The sequence below is a fragment of the Limulus polyphemus genome, unplaced genomic scaffold (assembly GCF_000517525.1).
Source record: "Limulus polyphemus unplaced genomic scaffold, Limulus_polyphemus-2.1.2 Scaffold142, whole genome shotgun sequence".
Lineage (NCBI taxonomy): Eukaryota > Metazoa > Arthropoda > Merostomata > Xiphosura > Limulidae > Limulus > Limulus polyphemus.
The window spans coordinates 144,115-159,205 of record NW_013665752.1 but is presented as its reverse complement, the minus strand read 5'-3'; positions in this window follow the sequence as shown (position 1 = coordinate 159,205).

Sequence of the window (15,091 nt, the reverse complement as noted above, 5' to 3'; positions counted from 1 at the left end):
TGTAATGTGACAACAGTTTTCTAGACAACATGTAATATGACAACAGTTCTCTTAATAACATGTAATATGACAACAGTTTCCTTAATAACATGTAATATGACAACAGTTCTCTCGACAACATGTAATGTGACAACAGTTTTCTAGACAACATGTAATATGACAACAGTTTCCTTAATAACATGTAATATGACAACAGTTCTCTCGACAACATGTAATGTGACAACAGTTTTCTAGACAACATGTAATATGACAACAGTTCTCTAGACATGTAATATGACAACAGTTTTCTTAATAACATGTAGTATGACAACAGTTCTCTAGACATGTAATATGACAACAGTTCTCTCGACAACGTGTAATATGACAACAGTTCTCTAGACAACATGTAATGTGACAACAGTTCTCTAGACATGTAATATGACAACAGTTCTCTAGACAACATGTAATGTGACAACAGTTCTCTAGACATGTAATATGACAACAGCTCTCTAGACATGTAATATGACAACAGTTCTTTAGACATGTAATATGACAACAGTTCTCTAGACAACATGTAATATGACAACAGTTCGTTAGACAAAATGTAATATGACAACAGTTCTCTTAATAACATGTAATATGACAACAGTTCTCTTAATAACATGTAATATGACAACAGTTCTCTAGACATGTAATATGACAACAGTTCTCTCGACAACGTGTAATATGACAACAGTTCTCTAGAGAACATGTAATATGACAACAGTTCTCTAGACAACATGTAATATGACAACAGTTCTTTAGACAACATGTAATATGACAACAGTTCTTTAGACAACATGTAATATGACAACAGCTCTCTAGACATGTAATATGACAACAGTTCTCTAGACAACATGTAATATGACAACAGTTCTCTAGACAACATGTAATATGACAACAGTTCTCTAGACAACATGTAATATGACAACAGTTCTCTACACAACATGTAATATGACAACAGTTCTTTAGACAACATGTAATATGACAACAGTTCTCTAAACAACATGTAATATGACAACAGTTCTCTAGACAACAAGTAATATGACACCAGCTCTCTAGACAACAAGTAATATGACACCAGCTCTCTCGACAGCATGTGATACGTCAATAACTCTCTAGACTACATGTAATATAAGAACAGGTCTCTCGACAAACGTTGAGTGGATTTTTTAATCCTCAGGACATTGAGCCATTTTATTGATCTTAAATAATTCAGAAGGATCAACAAAAGACTGATAAGAATTAAACTAACATTATATATATATGTTATATTTTTCTCCTCACGTATTATCACACTCGTTAATATGAACATTGAAACTGTAACACAAGTGCCAAAATTATTCACACAAAACAAATACAGGCTTCATGCTCAACACCATCAACAGGAGTGAGAGAACGTTGCATTGCCTTCAATATTTTTTTTGTACCTTTAAAGGTTTTTGTAATTATATCTTTGAATTAATTTGTGAAGCTTGTTTCATACATCAACTGTATTGCACTGTGATGAAAAGAAGGCCTGCTAGAAGGATTTGTTGTTCTTGTTTGTTATTAAGCACAAAGCTGTGCTCTGCCCACCACGGGTATCGGAACCCGGTTTCTAGCAGTATAAATCCGCAGACATTCCGCTTTGCCACTGGGGGCCGCACCAGAAGAAAGAACAGTCCTTTAACGAGTGACGTATCTTAGCCAGCGTGAGCGTTTTCTTACCTAGCTGAAACGCTGACTGGCAAATATGCTTTTGCCTATATATTGTTGCTATTAAAAATTACATGTTTGTGCCTGAAATGAAGTCTTTCACTTTTACTTAATTATAACTTGTTTTAAATAATTGTAGCACATTGTATCTTCAAGGGTTAATCTTCCAAAGCTGATTCTACATCTTACTGTAAAGTTCCACTATTACGTTTTTCTATTATTATTACTATTCTCAATAGAAACATTATTACAGAAAAAATGCATAATATCACCCTTCTTGGAAAGCTTTCAAGTCTGAATTTTTCATCTTTACCTCAGTTGATAAAAACGTCAGAGTTAATTTTAAGATAAATAATTGATCAAACTTTTCAAAGATAACACAAATAATATTTCATAACTTGAAACATAACTGATGTTAATCACGAATTTAGGAATAAATGTGAACTCGTCTTTTAATTATTCTTTTCAGATACGCTGCATTCTTAATATAAGACAACAAAATGAAAGAAAGAGATACTTGGTATTTTATTGGCAATGAAAAAATTTCAAAGTATGATAAAAAAAACAGCTAATTATTTAAAATGTTTTTTTTCTTCAACAGTAATTTACTTATGAGAAAATTATAAATAATCCTACTTAAACTATATAATAAACAAGCTGATTACCAAATGCCTTTCTGTACTTGATTTGTGTTATTCGTGATAAAAATTCAAATGCTGTTGTAGTTTTCAATTTCCAGAATTATTCTAACAAACCAGGTTGAAATTTGTGATAGAAAGAGTTTAGCTGATAGACTGATCGAAATTGAACTTAACAAACTGGTCTTAAACAATTTGGACCGGGAATGACCTGGTGGTTAACTGTGAATCCGAGGATTTGTGGTTCCCATCCTGTTATAGTAAAATCACGGTTCGCACTTGAAACCGTGAGTGCGTTATAAAAGTGACAGATAAATCACACTTTTCGATTAGAGTAGCCTAAGAGTTGTAGGTTGGTGTTTGTTGTCAGTTCTTTATCAATTCAAAATTAGATATACCTGAAATTAACAAACAAACTTAAACAATTCTGCATCAATATGTCAGACAAGTATTGTTAGTCTAGATACCAAGATTTTGATAGTAATATTATTTTAATTTGCCTTAATTATCTATTATTTATGGTGTAATTTAAGCTAATTATCTAACTTAACAATATATCTGTTTTATATGTTATTATGATAAATTCATGCCTTCAAAGAAACTCACATTTTTTTATTATAATCTCCACCTCCGGGTTGAAAGCAGTTAACCTGATGTCCACTAATCTGAACACTGCAGTGACCTATAGGTTGATTAGTAAAAAAACTTTCTTCCTGTGGAATTTGTGGCCCTCCTATGTTGGGTATAAATGAAGCCTGATTTGGCGAAATATGGGATTCATCATGTGGCCCGGTTGCTCCATGGATGAAATGATCTCCCGGATGTAGATCTTCCCCTGTTGACCCGAAATGACTTCCAGAAAAATTAGGAATGTGAAGGGCACTTAAATCTTCATTAGTTTGTCCGGAACTTGAAAAATTATGGTCTAATGCCATAGAGTGTTTTCCTGTTAATGCTACCAGTGCTAAAAATATCTAGGAAGAAGAGCAATAGTAAGTGTTAATGCCCTCCGGTTGTTCAGTGATAGGCTTTGGAGCATATAAGGCTAAAATTCGGGATTCGATACCCCCACTGAACAAAGCGTAGATAGTCCACTGTCTAACTTTACGCTTAAACACAATCAAACATGAAGTTAATTAAAATATTATGGAAACATTTTAACAAGTTATTATATGAATACCATTCAATATTAAATTAGAATATTGTTACTATCGCTTCTTTAAAGAATCTGATATTCTTTACAGTAACAACATAATTATCTATGATAATATTAACCCTTCAACTGCGGTTGACATCATATGATGTAAGTATTTTGCGCGCAACATTTTGATTGGGACCGCACAAATGTTCGCGAATTTTTGCGCATGGGGGTGGCAGGCAGATTTACACAAGCCGCAAACGAAGGGTTGATCAAATGCCTTTCATGGAATCAAACAGAACAATTAGTTTTCAGAAAGCCAATCGATAAGGCCATTATTACAACGTTGTAAGCCCTTCTTCCGTTGTATTTAAACTAATATAGTCTGCAATTAAGTGAATTTCAGAAATACAATTCCAGTAGATAATGAATGTTCCTGTTATTATCCAAACAAAGACATATAATAAAACTGCAATAATATTTATTTTCTTAGTGTAAAGCTACATAATTGGCTATCTGCAATTGGGTATCTGCTCACTGTCCACCTTGTGGAATCCAACCACGAATTTTAGAGTCATAAGTCCATAAGCTTACCGCTGAACTCATCGTGGAGCTAGTTGCAATGAGGATAGTTTTCTTACCAGTAATTTGTGTTTTGAGTTTGAATCAACTAAGAATTTCAAGATTTACAATGAGTATTATTGGACAACCCATTAAGCATATCGAATGTTCAACCGTAAAGAAATACAAATTAATTCTAGATGGGGTAAGTAACCTATTACTTAGCATATATAGCCGAAGTTACAAGACAAGACTCCATATACTGCGAAACGTGGATTCGAACAGCCTATAATTCTTTATAAGAGGCCTGGCATGGCTTGGTAGACCTCTCGTCTCACACCCTAGATGTCATGGGTTCGAATGCTCTTCGCAGAACATGCTCGCCCTTTCAGCCGTGGGGGCGTTATAATGTGACGGTCAATCCATTATTCGTTGTTAAAGAGTAGACAAAGAGTTGGCGGTGGGTAGCGCTGACTAGCTGCCTTCCCTGTAGTCTATCACTGCTAAATTAGGGACGGCTAGCGCAGATAGCCCTCGTGTAGCTTCGCGCGAAATTCTAAACAAACAAACAAACCTTTATTTCCAAATCTATATGATATAAAATATTGTCAACCACGCAAAATTATTTACCAAAACCTAATTAAAATCTTTGTCTTGTTCAACAGACTTATATGATAACATAAAATAACTAGAAAGGATAATGTAGAATGTCACACACACACTAAATAATCCTACAAAATCAACGTTATTGAAAAGTTCACATTAATGACAATTCATTATCTCTTAGAAAAAAATTTAATCTTAAGTAGTAATTTTGAGATCTATCCTTATACTTATAGCTTGGAATATTGTATTGTAAAAACGTTTTAAACCTCGTTAGCTACATAAATAAACGGAACAAACGATCGTGTAAGATCTGTTTAAATTATAACAATTCGGTCCTATGAATAACTTTTACTTATTATCATTATGATTTTGCTCCAAAACATCCTGGTTACTTTTAGACTTTTAGTCTCGTCAAAACGTTTAGGGTATGGTAGTAATAGAAACGTTGCTTACCACTGCTATATCAGAAACCATTCTACTTAATTTGGATTGGATCAGTTCTAAAACTGACGTGTAACGTTTAAACAGTAAAGGTGAGCACATTGCATTTGAGTGCCGTTATATACATTACAAATAGAAGGACAAATTTCATCATGCGAAGGCCAACGCTGTTCATGTACAACTGAGGTCATGCTTTTAGAAATTTCTTTGTTTCCAAACGATCAACTGATGAAAACTAAATTTTTGCAACATATATATATAGGTCATAACAAATAAAATATGGGACAAACTTTAGTGATTTAATCAAAAGCGAGTTACACTCGTTAACCGGACGCTTCAGTTTCATCATAATAAGTTTAAACAGAAAGACGCTTCCGTCACAACGTCCTGACAGCAAGCAGTTAATTAATCAGCACTTCTTCACTTCGGATTATTTCTGGCTTTGTTATGATGCGCTTTTATTCGGCATTGCCCTATTTTAGGAATTATGAATAAGGTAAAGTCCTAATTTGATGAGTAAAAGTTATGCATGTGTAATGTGAAACAGCAGTATTGCAACATTTGTTGTTATGATATTTGCACATGTTATGAAAAATTTACTTCAAAATAATATTGTAAGATACAGTTACTATATCTTCTCTAGAAACTACACATACACGAAAAAAAACATTTTATATCTTCTGTACCATGGGTTATATGTGTCATTTCATTCGATGGTATCGTGATTTTATTCTGGGTTATATGTGTCATTTCATCTGGTAGTATCATGATTTTATTCTGGGTTATATGTGTTATTTCATCTGGTAGTATCATGATTTTATTCTGGGCTATATTTCATTTCATTTGGTGGTATCACGATTTTATTCTGGGTTATATGTGTCATTTCAGTTGGTGGTATCACGATTATATTCTAGGTTATATATATCATTTCATTTGGTGGTATCACGATTTTATTCTGGGTTATATGTGTCATTTCAGTTGGCGGTATCACGATTATATTCTAGGTTATATATATTTCATTTGGTGGTATCATGATTTTATTCTGGATTATATGTGTCATTTCAGTTGGTGGTATCGTGATTTTATTCTGGATTATATGTGTCATTTCAGTTGGTGGTATCACGATTATATTCTAGGTTATATGTATCATTTCATTTGGTGGTATCATGATTTTATTCTGGGTTGTATGTGTCATTTCACTTGGTGGTATCATGATTTTATTCTGAGTTATATGTGTTATTTCACTTGGTAGTATCATGATTTTATTCTGGGTTATATGTGTTATTTCATCTGGTAGTATCATGATTTTATTCTGGGTTTTATGGGCCATTTCATTCGATGGTATCGTGATTTTATTCTGGGTTATATGTGTCATTTCATCTGGTAGTATCATGATTTTATTCTGGGTTATATGTGTCATTTCATCTGGTAGTATCATGATTTTATTCTGGGTTATATGTGTCATTTCATCTGGTAGTATCATGATTTTATTCTGGGTTATATGTGTTATTTCATCTGGTAGTATCATAATTTTATTCTGGGTTTTATGTGTCATTTCATTTGGTGGTATCATGATTTTATTCTTAGTTTATTGTATGAACACTGTTGTATAAAAATATATCTTTAGTTCTTTGCATATTTTTATTCCATATTCTCGTAAATGTTTTAAGAAATTATCGTTCGACCACTACAGGATAAATATAAATACCATACAAATCCTTTCATATATATATGAAATGCTGAAGTTATTAAGAGTTTATTACATAACAGTGCTTGATACATATACAGACTCGTATAGCTGATTTATCAAGCACTGTTATGTAATAAACTCTGTTTTAAGGAATCATGAGTTTCTTGGTAGTTTGACGCAGGCACCTCAGGATAATCGTACATACTTGTAAATACTACTCTTTTCTGCTCTATCTAAAACTTCTTGATAGCTGATTGTTATATTTATTGCTATTTATATTTTCATTTTATGGCACCATCAGTTTATTATTTTATTTACGATATTGTGATACTGTGATTTCATGACAGCTTACCACATGGATGTTGCGGGATAAAAACGTATAATAGGGATATCATATTCTATGGTACCATAAAGTTTATTGTACGGATACTACGGGTTAACGCAGCTCAAATACATGCTTAATCAAATGTTAAACTTTGAACAAAGTGCGTAAACATTCTAAATACACCTTTATAAAAACGCATCATATTTCTCAGTACCTTATTGCCATTCTTCTTCACATACAAAACCAAATTACCTATTTCATTGTATATATTGTGTACTTATTTACAATTTTGATACTTTTTTTTAATATGATTTAGATTTTATCCTCGTTAATTAAATGTCATTTAACAATCGTTTAATTCCTGTCACCATATTTACATTTTACAGATATATAATTTTAACTGTTGATGACTTGCTACATCATAAAGCATTCAGTTCTACTTGATTAGTTCCCCTAATAGGTCAACGGTAACTTTACAGATACCCTACGCTAAAATCTGAGGTTCGATTCTCCGCAGTGCAAAGAGCTCAGATAGTTCATAGCGTGGCTGTGAACTAAAACAAATCACACACACACACACTTTTTGATTTCTTTGACTGTTAGTTACGAATATTATTAATTCGTAGTAACACAAAGCCTCATTTTGTCCCACTAATTACCCATGTCTTCACAGAACATATATTAATTATAAATTAAATCATTAGATAACAAATGTGCCGTTAATTTTTGCCAGAAATTTTTATACAATATACTGTACTTATCAACATGTAGGCATGCAAAAAGAAATTCATTTAAAGTTCTCTCTACAAATTCAAGGAAATTTAAAGCATCCTCGGCCTGATGGCATTTAAGACAGCACATTTGTAATGTTAAAAAACAATATAGCATTTATTGGATATGCTTGTTCCAGTATATAAAGAACGTGTTAAAAAAAGTGCAGTAAAGGACATAATTTAACCTGTTAAAATAGAGTTATTTTTTATAAAACACAGAAAATCTAAAATGTGTAATATAACAACCAACAGCATCTTTTATTTTGTAACAAATAAGGAAATCTATTGTAAAGATTAAATTCCAGTTAGTTATGAGGAACAACTCAACCATTTATCACAGGAGGAGGAAATCACTGGGAAAAACCATATGACTTTAGAAAAGCTTTTGGATGTAATACCTTTACACACTCCTTTAATATATATATATATATTTATTATTACTTAATATGTATCGTATGAAAGCCTAGGATTGTCTGAAATTCTATAAATGAGCGAGACATTTAAAATTATGGCTTTTCTACATAAAACATTTAGCGTTGAGTAAATTCTCGTTGCCGAAAAAGTATCTTTCCAAAATAATTTATTAGTTTTAACTTGCGTATTGTCATATAGATTCATAAAATATATTTTTACATAATTGTAAATGAACAAAAGCATGCATCTGTCATGCGTATTTAATTTTTAGAAAATATTTGAAAGAAACAAGGACCAGTTTCAATAAAAATAATCACTGGTCAGCTAATAAGCGAACCTTTAAAGAATAAATTTGAAAACTGGCAGTTCTACCCTCACATACATATATAAGTATAAGATAAATGTGGAACATCACAACAAAGAGATCGATGTTTTTATATACAAATATAAGAATCTCGGTTGAAATATTCGAAACATGTTTCTCACTTTAGTATAACGTGGCTGAGAACTGTACACATATTAACACTCAAACAAAACACATGTGTATCATATGTCAAAAGTGATTGAATTATAGTTATGAAACTTTAGTATAACGTGGCTGAGAACTATACACATATTAACACTCAAACAAAACACATGTATATCATATGTCAAAAGTGATTGAATTATAGTTATGTAACTTTAATATAACGTGGCTGAAAACTATACACATATTAACACTCAAAACAAACACATGTATATCATATGTCCAAAGTGATTGCATTATAGTTATGAAACTTTAGTATAACGTGGCTAAGAACTATACACATATTAACACTCAAAACAAACACATGTATATCATAGGTCCAAAGTGATTGAATTATAGTTATGAAACTTTAGTATAACGTGGCTGAGAACTATACACATATTAACACTCAAAACAAACACATGTATATCATATGTCCAAAGTGATTGAATTATAGTTATGAAACTTTAGTATAACGTGGCTGAGAACTATACACATATTAACAATCAAAACAAACGCATGTATATCATATGTCCAAAGTGATTGAATTATAGTTATGAAACTTTAATATAACGTGGCTGAGAACTATACACATATTAACACTCAGAACAAAAACATGTATATCATATGTCCAAAGTGATTGAATTATGGTTATGAAACTTTAGTATAACGTGGCTGAAAACTATACACATATTAACACTCAAAACAAAAACATGTATATCATATGTCCAAAGTGATTGAATTATAGTTATGAAACTTTAGTATAACGTGGCTGAGAACTATACACATATTAACACTCAAAACAAACACATGTATATCATATGTCCAAAGTGATTGAATTATAGTATGACCGTACATGCAAGGTTTCTAAACAAATTTAAGTCATGCGTTTAGTGTAGAATATAGTATAAAATGAGTATACACTAGTATATAATAAATTTATGTACCACAAATATTGAAATTTTTGGACTATAACTTTGTATTTTAGGACTATAACTTTGTCAAACTTTTGAACTTATTTATTATTATACGTAACATGCAAATGATTCCGATATCTGAGGGCTACATAATTGTTACGTAATAAGGATGCCGCCGCTTAAAGGTTACAAAAATGTTACGTAATAGGCACCAGAGGGTCATAGTTCCACGGGGTAACACAACAGGACGCATTGCTAGGAGGAGGAGTGACATCATAGTCCGAGTATAACCCACCAGAAGGTGCTTTGCTAGGACCACATTGCTAGGAGATGACATCACAGTTGTTACTATAGGCGGATGCTATTACCGAGGTTCTATACGTGGACAATGTTACTAAGGTACCGTAGGCGGATACTCTCACTGTGGATGGTGTTTCTATAGACATACGATGTTTCTAAGGTACTATAGGTGGATAATCGTACTAAGGATATCGTTTCTGTGGGTGGACGGTGTTACTAAGTTCATTTAGGTAGATGGTCTTCCTAAGGATAGAGGATAGTGTTTCTATTGGCGAATGGTTCTACTAGGAGTATTGTGTTGCTAAGGTTAGTGCTGCTAGAGTGTATGATGTTATTATAGGTGGATAATTCAATTATCATAATTACAGTTTTGCTTTATAAGTAAAATTGACATTATGTTATTTTAATCTCTAGTTCTTATCATTATGGTCTTAGAAATAGGTAAATGGTCTTGCTAAGTATAGGTTTGTTTGTTTGTTTTGAATTTCGCGCAAAGCTACACGAGGGTTATCTGCGCTAGCAGTCCCTAATTTAGCAGTGTAAAACTAGAGGGAAGGCAGCTAGTCATCACCACCCACCGTCAACTCTTGGGCTACTCTTTTACCAACGAATAGTGGGATTGACCGTCACATTATAACGCTCCCACGGCTGAAAGGCCGAGCATGTTTGGTGTGACGGGGATTCAAACCCGCGACCCTCAGATTACGAGTCGAGTGCTCTAACCACCAGGTCATGCCCTAAGTATAGGTTTTCAATAGGTGGATAGCGTTGCAATAGATGAAGAATTCAATAGAATGATGAACTCATCATGTAGTTTCTCAATTTATGTTTATAGTTTCCCTTATATATATATATATTTAATTCCATTACGTACATTTTACAATTATATGAAAAATTAATTTCAATAATTAATATACATACGTCCTAAAAAGTTACTTTACAAGTAAAACAATTATTTGAATGAGACATCTGTATGTCTTGTTTTTATCACGCATTGACAAAAATGAACAAGATTATTATTCAATCTGTTTAATCAACAGTAGTTTATCTTATTTGTTTGCATGATGTATCTTTTTACAATAATCTGTCCCGGAAATAACGAATGTTTTTCATGTTAACACAATTATTTAAATATACAAATATTATACAGTAAGTTAACATAAAAACTTACTATTTTACTTTATAAATATATATGCGCATATAATACATGTTTTACTAGTTATAATGTTTGGCTTTTTGTATTAAACATATTCGTATATTAACCTTCTATGTTTGTACCTCTCATTTCATTGTATCTCTAATTTTAACATCTGGTTTATATACTCGGTAGTAACTAATTTTCCCGGAACTAAATATAATAAATGAATGATTTCTTGTTTAACCAATGATTTTACTATTACAGAAACTATTTAAAATAGCAATATTTACCATTTTATGATTTTCTACAGGATATTTCTTGAAATAAAAAAACATATCATACAATTAAAATTCCAGAACTTTATGGTTTTAGAGTATAGCCTATAAACAAACTTTCAAAACATCTACAACAATCATTAGCCCTGCGTTAGTTTTCCAGGGTCTTGATGGATCCCAAATATTTTATAAACATCGGCGCCGACAGATAGCAGCATGTACATGTTTGTTGTTGTCAGTAGCTTCGGTATTTGACTAATTTGTGTTCAATTATTACACCTAGTGTAAGTGGTAAAAAAGAAACAAGTTGTAATATACAATGTTTATTTATTGATTACCGAAGGAAAAGGTTTTGAGTGTTACTGTTTTTTGTTTCCAAAGTAATAGTTTATTATTATCATTTAAGTATTTTTGAATTAATTTTTATGATGGGGTCAGCTCAGACCCCTGAAGAGTGACTATGGAAAATCTTTACAGAAGACTGACGTATGGTTAAAAGATCACAACTGAAACTAGTTGTATGTAGACGTTTATTTCGTTTCTATCTGTGGGTCACTACAACATGGAGACATTTTACTTTGACTCTTCCTGAGGTGTTCAGCCCAAGGGCAATCTGTCTATCTAACTTCAAAACAGCTGAGCTGACTAAATGATTTAAAGTACAAGCTGGAAACAAAACTTGGACAAGATATTTGAAATACACAGTATGTTCATCTTATAATGAAATAATTTTAACGTTTATTGTTCAAACCTTACATAAATTCAAAACAGGAGATATTTCTCACATCTATTATTTTATATTTATAAATCTAACACATTTACTGTTTATCTTTACAGAATATACTTTACAACAACAATACAAATCAAAGACATGACATGTATCACAGATACTGAAACATTTATTAACAAAACTTCAAGATACACTAATATATTATTTATTTAATCATCTTATCTTATTTTGTACATTATGTATACATTACTTTTTTTCATTTCAGTTCAGAGTGTAAGATTCGTAATATAGTTTATAAACGAAAAAGTTAGTGTAAAATTCTTGTATTTCGCCGAGTGCCTGCTTTAGAACACAATTATTTTACGCTCACTACTCAGCAATATTAAACTGTGCCTGAGATATATCAATTGTTCAAATGTTCAGAGGGTATCAGTCTATAAATATTCGAAAAATATAGCTTAAAATATATTTTAAAATGAAAGATAATTTGACTATGATTGAATAAATTCTACTTGTTATTTGTAGTATTATGATATCTACTTAGACTTCAATCGTACGTTAACTTTACATACATGTGAAATATGCATGAGATTTACGATTTCATTTTACAATGAAATGAATTGTATTTTTATATCTGTCTAAATCAAAAAGTCTAAAGTTCAGCCAGATCTGGGTCTCTTTTCAAATATAACTCGAACTACACCAAGAATGAATAACATCCATCTCATCCTTACTAGACACTGTAACTATGACTGTTTTCGTAAGTATTATAAGAATTTCGTTGACGTTTAATATGTAAAAACTAAAACCCTATTATCATGCTATATGGTAGGAATAATACTTAATTATTATAAACGTGATCTTTGACCAATGATTTCTAGAGATAAATCTAATCACGTTGGTGAATGTCTGACATGGTTTTATGTGAATTTATATGAATGCTCTTTATATTCTAATTTAATGTGAAAAGATAGATATGTCTTTTCTTGTACACCATACCCTTTGCCTTGAGGTCACAGAACTTACAAGTATATCACCATATTGAAAACGTCCACTATTATTATTCACAGTACTTATTGTTCTAATGATAGAGTGACGTAGTATAACTGCACTTTACATATTTTCCGTCCTTTATATATTGTACAAGAGCCTGATAGTGTTAACTCTGCTTTAAAACGCATCACATTTTTCGTTCAGCACTAAAGCAACTAAATATCACGATCTTTTATAAAATATAAATGAATGATAACGCATCATATTAATAACGTTGCTGTTACTACAGTGGAAATATGATTTTCGTAAATATTATACCATTTACAAATTCTCGATATCTATGTGCGAATAATCTGAATTTTACAGCTACAATCAATGTTCTGTGTTGTTATGTATCTGACGAAATATATTATTTATATTTTCACTGTGTTCAAATATTACATGACAATATAACAGGTTGATTCTCAAGTTAAGGTCATTCTCATATGATTAATGAACATAGGTCAGTAGGAGATTCTAACCGAGTAGAAAGTATATAAGAATTGTACGCTAACTGAAATGTACTAGACTTGTATGAAAGTTAATTTAATCTTGGCAATCCAGTATTTTATAATTCAGCTTGTGTTATTCCTAAATAACAAAGGCTATCGATCTGTTAATAGTATTTACCTTTCAGGTAAATTTGAAGAACACAACCCAAATCAAGATGGATGATACTGATATTTCTTTACATGTCTAAACAATTATATCCTGAAGAAATTAGACTATTTATATATCTTGATAAGTTATATCTGTAAGCAATAGAAGTTTTAAACTACAAATATATAAGTTCTAGATCAAAACAGAAAATAGTAACTTAAAAACAGAAAATAACTTCCGTATGTACTCTCAAATCTTGAGAACGTCATGAATGTACACGTTATATAAAGTGCAAGAATAGTAAATTCGTTTTTACTGACTCTCAAGTTCAGTCATATACAAAATTCATTATCCACTGTTAGACTTACATACAACTTATTTTGGTTGTAAAGTATATTCTGTAATGATAAACAGTAAACAAGATAAAATGTGAAAGTGTCTTCTTTTCTTGTGAACCACATCGTTTATCGTAAGAAACAACAAAACTGAAATATTTTGTCAATAATTTTTTATTGTAAACATAGTTATTTTAGCAGATTTTGTTCTTAAAACTTCAAAAGTGAAATGTATGCACATTATTTGTGATAAATATTGGATAAAGTTGTATTTTTCCATTATTAAGCTCTGTTAATAAATATTTCAGTGTATGTGATACTTTACTGTGATTTTAGTTTCATTTGCTGATGATAGCATATTAGGCTATGGTAAAACACATCAGTTTTAAGCAATAGTGAAGGGGTAATGTGAGAGTCAAAAGATCTAATGTCCAACACGAAGGGGACAGTCAAATCAGTTATGGATTTCAAGTGCATGATATGTTTTGTAGAATTTCTAAATGTAGAAAATTTTCTATGATCATATTAGCTCAAATAACTTTGGTAAATATCTCTTAGGTTTCGTTTACGGTGATTTATTCTATTTGACAAATAACATGCTAGAGCAAGTATATACTGCAGTTATCATTGCATTGGGCTGTAAGTCAATATTTTATAAACTAAGATGTTTGTAGTTTTGTAAATAATATATTAATTCATCAATTTTTTGTAGTGTTGTTAATAAATGTTTCACTATGCGTGGTACTTATTAAGTCTGTAATCTTACTTACATATGTTTATGATAGCATGTTAGGCTATGGTGAGACATAAGTTTTATATAAGAAATATAAATCAAGACTTGTATTAGTTGTTCCAACATACTTATTAGAAACAGATATATTCATGGGCTGCAATTTATCACAAAAGACTAATCTACACCCATAATTAGCTGGCATTTTATCTTTAGTCTAAACAGAG